General features: G+C 42.1%; 1 long non-coding RNA gene across 1 annotated transcript; it reads left to right on the top strand.

Moving 5' to 3' along the window:
- Positions 1-295: 295 nt before the first annotated feature.
- LOC133723750 (uncharacterized) lies at positions 296-4,102 on the top strand. The gene is made up of 3 exons (XR_009853244.1): positions 296-753; positions 1,512-1,588; positions 2,519-4,102. It is a non-coding gene; the product is annotated as an uncharacterized LOC133723750 (long non-coding RNA).
- The last annotated feature ends 3,353 nt before the right edge of the window (positions 4,103-7,455 follow it).

Consider the following 7,455-nt stretch of genomic DNA (forward strand, 5'->3'; position numbering starts at 1 on the left):
AAGCTAAGAAACGAATTCTCTCTCTCTCACGTCCGAAACCACCCAAAACAGAGCAAAACTTCTCCAAACTCTCTCTCACTCCACCGGCCACCAATCAAGACCAGAACACTTCCTATAGCTTCGCCTCGACCTTGCGCAGCTGCAGGTGGCAGCCTTGAACCACGACACGGCCACCAGCGGCGGCGGGAAGCTCCGCCCGGTTTGAGCTCGTTTTGGTTCCAAGCTTGATATCTCAAGCTACCGGCCAACAATCCTCACCAAACTTCACCCACGAGCTCGCCTCAACGTCCTGAAGCTCCCAGAAGTGGCCTTGCACGGCGGCGCTACTTGTGGTGGCGGCTGGAAGCCAGACCCGATCAAATCGAAAACCGAAGCTTCGATCGGTATATCTCGAGCTGTAGTGCATCGTTTTGATTGATTCTTTTTCCAGTGGGTTCCCCTTGATGTTGTTAACAACTCTCTAGAAGGCATCGAGGCCTGAAATTGAAGTTTTTACGTCGATCGGAGCCCTCGCCGGATTCTGCAAAATTCTGCAAATTTTCCGACCACCGAAGCTTTCGATCGGTATATCTCGAGCTACAGACCATATTTTTCTGTGATTCTTGAACCAATGCGTTCGTCTTGAGTTTCTTAACAACTCTCTAGAAGGAATCGAAGCCTGAAATTGAAGTTTTGACGTCGAAATCAAGCCTTGCCGGATTCTGCAAATTTCGCCGGATTCTGGAAATTTTCCGGCCACCTCGACTGTTCTAGGTAATTTCCGACCACTTCCTTTCGTTTTCAGACTTCATGCTAGTTATGAAAGTGGATCAACTCGTCATTTTGAACAAGTTTGTAGTTGACGACTTTTGCATCGGAGGTGGTTGACCGCCGCGTTGACCGCCGTTGACCGCCCACTGACCGCCGCTTGTGGCGGCGTATTCGACCATATTTTGAGTTTTTATTATCTAGGTGATGATCTACGCATCCTTACGAGCGTTTTGATATATAACATGGTCATGTTAGAAAAAGTTGATAAATAGTGGATTTACGTTTTTACGTTACTATTTACGGTTTTTACGTTTTATCTTCGGTTTACGATCTGTGAAGATCAGACCATCGGTTTTACTTCAAATTTTAGTATGTTGATCGTATGACTGTCCCGATGACTTTGTGAGGTCACGGGCGAAGATCCGACCGTTGGATCTTCGTATAATTGAGAAATAGTTATTCGGAAGGCGATTCGTGAGAATCCGACCGTCGGATTTTCATATAATTTTGTGGAGATGTTAGTAAGGGCGATTCAGGAAGATCTGACCGTTGGATCTTCGTGATAATTTTGGAGGATGATCCTAAGGGCGATCCGTGAGGATCCGACCGTTGGATCATCATTAAATTCAGATCCGACCGTTGGATCATCGTTTAATTTGAATCCGACCGTTGGATCATCATTATATTCAGATCTGACCGTTGGATCGTCGTTTAATTACATTTATGAGTTGTTGGCTAAGTTAAGATCATTATTGGATTAGGTTATTGACGGTTTGAGTTGGTGGACGATTGTGGATCGTATTTTGAGCTGAATTGAAGACGCAGCGGGATTATCGAGGTGAGTAAACCTCACGTGGTTCATATTACGAACCGAATAAATTTAATTACCTTATTTTGTCGTAATTGCGTGAAAATATTTATGGAATAAATATTTGTTTTAAAATCATATGGACTTGATCAATTACGGTCCATAGGTAAGTAAAATGATTTTAATTATACAAAATGAATTTCACGATTTTCTTGTGTGAACTATAGTTGGTATTAGTGATTATCCCTGAGCGGATAATTACGTATATATATATTTACGTGATTATATGTGAATGGCGTGACATTGAAGAGTGTGAAATTGAGATGATTAAATTATTATAAATTGACATGTGACTTACCATATTTATATGTGATGAACATGATTGATGAGTTCTTGTTAATATTCATGATTTACATTGGAGGATGTATAGAGTCAGAGAATGTAGGGTTCTGAGGATGAGGTGTCCGAAGTTCGACGGTTAAGGATAACCGGAGTGTTTGTGTACTGAGGACGGGGATGTCCAAGGTGCGACGGTTTATTATTAACCGAAGTTGTGTGCTGAGGACGGGGATGTCCAAAGCGCGACGGTTTATTATTAACCGAAGTATATGGTGCTGAGGACGGGGATGTCCAAAGCGCGACGGTTATAGTGTTAACCGAAGTATTTTTGCCGTTGCTTGACCCTAGGCCAAGGTGTCAGAGGTAACGAGGCAGTTAGAGCTCTAACGTGTTATGGGATGGGACCCAAGTGGTGATAGTGTTGTGAGATAGGACCAAAGTGGTGATATTGAATGGGTTTGACGTTTGCGTCGTGGATGTTGAGATTGTTGGTTGTGTTGTTGAGTTATAAGAATTGTAATTTAAAATCAACAGTTCTTTCTTGTTTACTCATACTGGCTGTAAAAAGCTTACCGGGTTTTGTGTTGTTGCAACTCCCGGTACACTATTCAAATTGTGTAGCGGGAAATCCTACAGGTCAGGAGAACCAGGACGGTGATCGGGCTGCTTAGAGTAGTGTTATGTGAATTACAGCATTATATTGTGAGGTTTGTTATGCTCATTTAGAGCTTTGCAATTTTACTTTGTAAGAGTGAATTGTAATAATTAACTCGAGGTTTTCGAGTTTTTGTGTTGAGTGGCGAGTGGTATGTTTGTTTGTGAGAAAAAAATTCAGAACGTTATTTGTATTAATTGTTTATTCATGTTTCGGATTTGAATTGGTTATTCAAAATTCGGGGCGTGACAGTTTGGTATCAGAGCGTAAGGTACATATTTGGTGACGTGTCAATACCTTCCGAGTGATGGCCCGTCTGCAGCGGATCCCCATCGTGCGCTCTTCGGTATTGGCTAAGTCATTGGGTATGTGTGAGTGTTGGAAGTTGTTTAGGCCGCTAAGTCGTTTTAGGAACGTTAACACCTTCCCTGTAGTATTGACTTGGTTAATATGGACTTGTATTTGACTTATACTGTGTTTTAAGTGTTATACGTGTATTAGCCAAGCATACTATATTTCTTAGGTGTTGAATATTCGAAGGAGTAGTACTTAGAACTACAGAGTTGTCTTGTAGGTTCGTATTTGAATAAGTTCAGTTACCGCGAGTTATAATCTTTAAGGGATGGAAACCTTCGGATTTAACTCTATTGAGTTAGGGTGATTGTTTTATGGAAGTGAGGTTCTTTTGGATGTTGAGGTGTTTGGTTGAAGGCATGATGTTGGCCTATGCACGTACCTAGTGTGGATACGAGTATGAATTGATGGAATTTTTGCCTTATTAGGTTGGATATACAGATGTTTTTGATTTGATTCTTGACTCATGTGGAGTGGTGGGTAGTATTGCGGTTTGGGAATGAATTATTGTGGTTAATTCTTCCATGTGTTTGTAAGTTGATGAGCAGGGTTTAAGTTGTGAGAAAGGAGTTTGATCTCGTGTTTGAGTGATTGAGACGAACGACTATATATTTGAGGTTGTTTTGTGTTTTAAGTTTATGTAGACGGGACACTTAAAGTTTTGAAATAGAGTTTGATTTTTAGTTGATAGATAATGGGGAGAATTAGAATCAACTCTTTGTTAATGATCTTGGACGAGAGTGTGTTTCTATGGTTATGGATTTTAGGTGAAATGGTTAAATACAATTTTGGGTATTGATGATAGTGACATGATTGGGTATCCATAGTGGTTCAAGTGAATTACTATGCGGTATGGAGTTGATTCGACGTATGAATCGTGAAATCTTAGGGTTGAATTATGGTAAGTTTGATGGAGCATGTTTTAGAGGGAATGGTTGAGATTTTATAAGACTAGCACGAGTAACTCTAAGGATGTGAGTTTTCCTAGTTAACTCAGGAAGTGTTTAGCTTTATTAATCCCTAATTCTAGCGACGAAATTATTGTGTTTGGTTTGACTCAGAGGATACTAGCTTGACCTCTGTGCAACTTAATTGATTGTTTGTGATAAATCATTATGAAAGATGTGTGCAGTAGAGTTGTTTATGGTTTTGAAAACAGTATTGGGTGACCAAGGTTCGATCCTTGGTGTTGTTGTTGGTTAAACAAACAGGAAAGAAAACATGCACACCATCTTATTGAGTTTATATTACAAAAAAAAAAAAGAAAAAAAAAGAAAAAAAAAAGCGAGGACTATGCTATACTAAGCCTAGTCAGCAGCTCCGGATGGGTTGAGGCTGAGCTCAAGAGAAACGTTTGAGCCACTGTGGTAACCGCCTGAGCCACCAGAATAGTAACCAAAAGCGCTACCTTCCTCGGAAGTAGCCTTCAGGTTACCAAAGACGTCCTCGCCGTGCACGGGGAACAGAGGAAGAGTTTGAACCTCCTGGTGATCTCCTCCTCGTTGTTGCAGGGATGTTTGTCCTCCTGTTGTGCCAAAAGAGTTGTACTAGTATTAGTGTTGAAGTGTGAGGAAGAATATGAAACAGAATTTAAATCAAGAAATCCTTCATTACCAGTAGAATAGGTGGAACCAAAGTTGAGATCAATGGATCTACCATCATCAGTAGAACTAGTGGACCCAAAATTGATGTCAATGGATCCACCAGCTGGCCCAAAATTGATGTCGATGGATCCACCAGCACCAGTAGAACCAGTGGACCCAAAATTGAGATCAATGGATCTACCAGTACCAAGAGAACTAGTTCTCATGGGCACTGGAGCAGCCTGATTACACCTATTCATCTGCTTCTCTCGAGCCCTGACGTTCTGGAACCAAAAGTAAATGTTCTTACCCTCAACATGCCCATACTGGTTCAGCTGGAGACAGATCTCGTGAATCTGCTCTGTAGTTGGGCACTTAAATCCCTTGACATAGTAAAGATCCTTGAGGATTCTTATTTGTTCTGGAGTAGGAATCCACCTGGTACGGCTTCGCCAGAAATCCATGTTGGCACTACTTCCAGCTGCTTGGGTGTTTCCTCCCTCCTCTGTTGGTTGCTGTTGTTGTGGTTCCATTTGTTGCGGGGTTTGGAGCTCCATTAGTTGCAGAGTTCGTGGCTCTTGGGTCATGGGGTGAGAGGATGTGGAAATCGAGGAATACATGGTTTAGTGTTTGAGGGAGATTTTGTTAGAAGGATTGGAGTTGTTGAACTGGTGATTGGAGATCTGAGATTCTCAGAGGAAAGATGAGATCGAATCTTCAAATGGAAGAAAAGATCTGAGAAAGAAGGATTGAAGATTTGGAGGAAAATATTGAAGATCTGAAAGTTCAGAGGAAAGATGGGATTGAATCAACTAGATGGGAGAGAAGATCAGAAGAGAAGGATTGAAATTGATGAAGAAAGGATTTGAGAAGAGAAAGGCTGAAGAGTTGAGAGAGAAAGACTTGAGCTCGGAAGAAAAATTTCTTTTCTTTTGGAGTGAACAGTTTTTCTCCAGAATGCACCTATTTATAGAACAAGGTGAGCAGATCTCCACCGTTGGATGAACGATCTCAGAATTTGAATCCACGCGTTGGATTAAAGTCGCCCCGAAACCCGGAAAAGCTGTTGGCGCGTGTTGAGCGTGTAAGGGGACAGGCCGAACCTCGAGACGCTGTGGCAGACAGCTTTAGCCGAAAGTGATTTGCTTTCCGTAAATCACGGAAGAGACGTGTCGTGGCACGTGGAGTGTACCGACAGTTTGTTGTTATTCTATCGCTTATGATAGAATAAATAAAAGAAGTTGCATGGATAGTAACGAGAGCAGCTGGTGCTCTAGTGGTTGAAGAGCAAGGCTCATGTACAAGAGGTCAGAGGTTCGAACCTTGCCTCTCGTTTATTTTTATTATGTTCGCTTATGACATAATAAGTAAAACATTTGTACACATTATATTAAGCACAGCTTGTGCTCCAGTGGTTGGTGGGCAAAGCCCTTGTGCAGCAGGTTAAGGTTTCGAACCTTGCCTCCCCCGTTATTTTATTTATGTCGCTTATGACATAATAAATATAACACGTGAGCATATATTAATGAAGGCAGCTCTTGCTTCAGTAGTTGGGAGCAAAACCTTCGTGTTTGAGGTCGGGAGTTCGAACCTTACCTCTTACAAATATTTTTGGATCTCGTATATGCTTGATATACGGACGTATATACGGTATGTACGGTATACATACGTATATACGGTCTGTACGGTATGTATACTTATATACAGTTGTACAGTATGCATACGTATATACGGTCTGTACGGTATGCATACGAATATACAGTTGTACGGTATGCATACGTATATACGATCTGTACGGTATGCATACGTATATACGGTATGTACAATTTCATACCGTAGCCGAGCTGGAAGTTGGTGGGCCGATTGGTAGGCCCAAATAGTAAGCCCAAATAGTAAGCCCAAATGGTAGGCCCAAATGGTAAGCCCAATTGTTCGGCCCGAATGGTAGGCCCAAATGTTAAACCCAAATTGGTTCGAGCCGGTTCTAAATGTGGATGGTTCGGTTTCTTCGGCCCAATTGGCCAGCCCTAATGCTTAGCCCAAGGATTGAGCAAGCCCAAGTCATCATCACTGGGTGACATGTTTTATTGGCGTGCTTTTGAGAATGATTTGTTTTGAGTGATGCTAATTGAGAAGCGAAACGCTTTGTGGGAGTGTTTACTGTGCTTGTATGCCAGTACAGGATGACGATCTGTGTGAAAACAGCTATATGTGCAATGCCACGTGGTGATTTGAGTGTGGGTTGCTTGAGGCAATTGTTGTGTTGTAATTTTGAGAAATGATGCGGTGAAGGAATGTCATGTTGATGACTTAAGTGGGGATGAGGATTTCATTTGTGAATTCTCGTTGTGTGAGTTTACGTTTGTGATGAAAGGATTTAGTGGCCATAGGAATGTATTTTTATACAAAGGGCTGTGGTTTTGTAGATTACTACAGTTTTGGGAAAGATGGAGATTCGATGGTTAGGTTAACTGTAATCGAGAGCAATTAACTTGCGCTTAAATTTCGGGACGAAATTTCTTTAAGGAGGGTAGATTGTAATAACCTAGTTTTTTTTAATCAAACAATTTGGTGGCAAACACCGGTTCCGTGATTTAAGGTTAGTGGACAATTGCATAATTTGAAGGCCGGTGCTTTAACATGATTATGCATGAGTGGAAGAACGAATCAATTAAGCTAAGAAACGAATTCTCTCTCTCTCACGTCCGAAACCACCCAAAACAGAGCAAAACTTCTCCAAACTCTCTCTCACTCCACCGGCCACCAATCAAGACCAGAACACTTCCTATAGCTTCGCCTCGACCTTGCGCAGCTGCAGGTGGCAGCCTTGAACCACGACACGGCCACCAGCGGCGGCGGGAAGCTCCGCCCGGTTTGAGCTCGTTTTGGTTCCAAGCTTGATATCTCAAGCTACCGGCCAACAATCCTCACCAAACTTCACCCACGAGCTCGCCTCAACGTCCTGA

This window comes from Rosa rugosa, chromosome 7 (genome assembly GCF_958449725.1).
Source record: "Rosa rugosa chromosome 7, drRosRugo1.1, whole genome shotgun sequence".
Lineage (NCBI taxonomy): Eukaryota > Viridiplantae > Streptophyta > Magnoliopsida > Rosales > Rosaceae > Rosa > Rosa rugosa.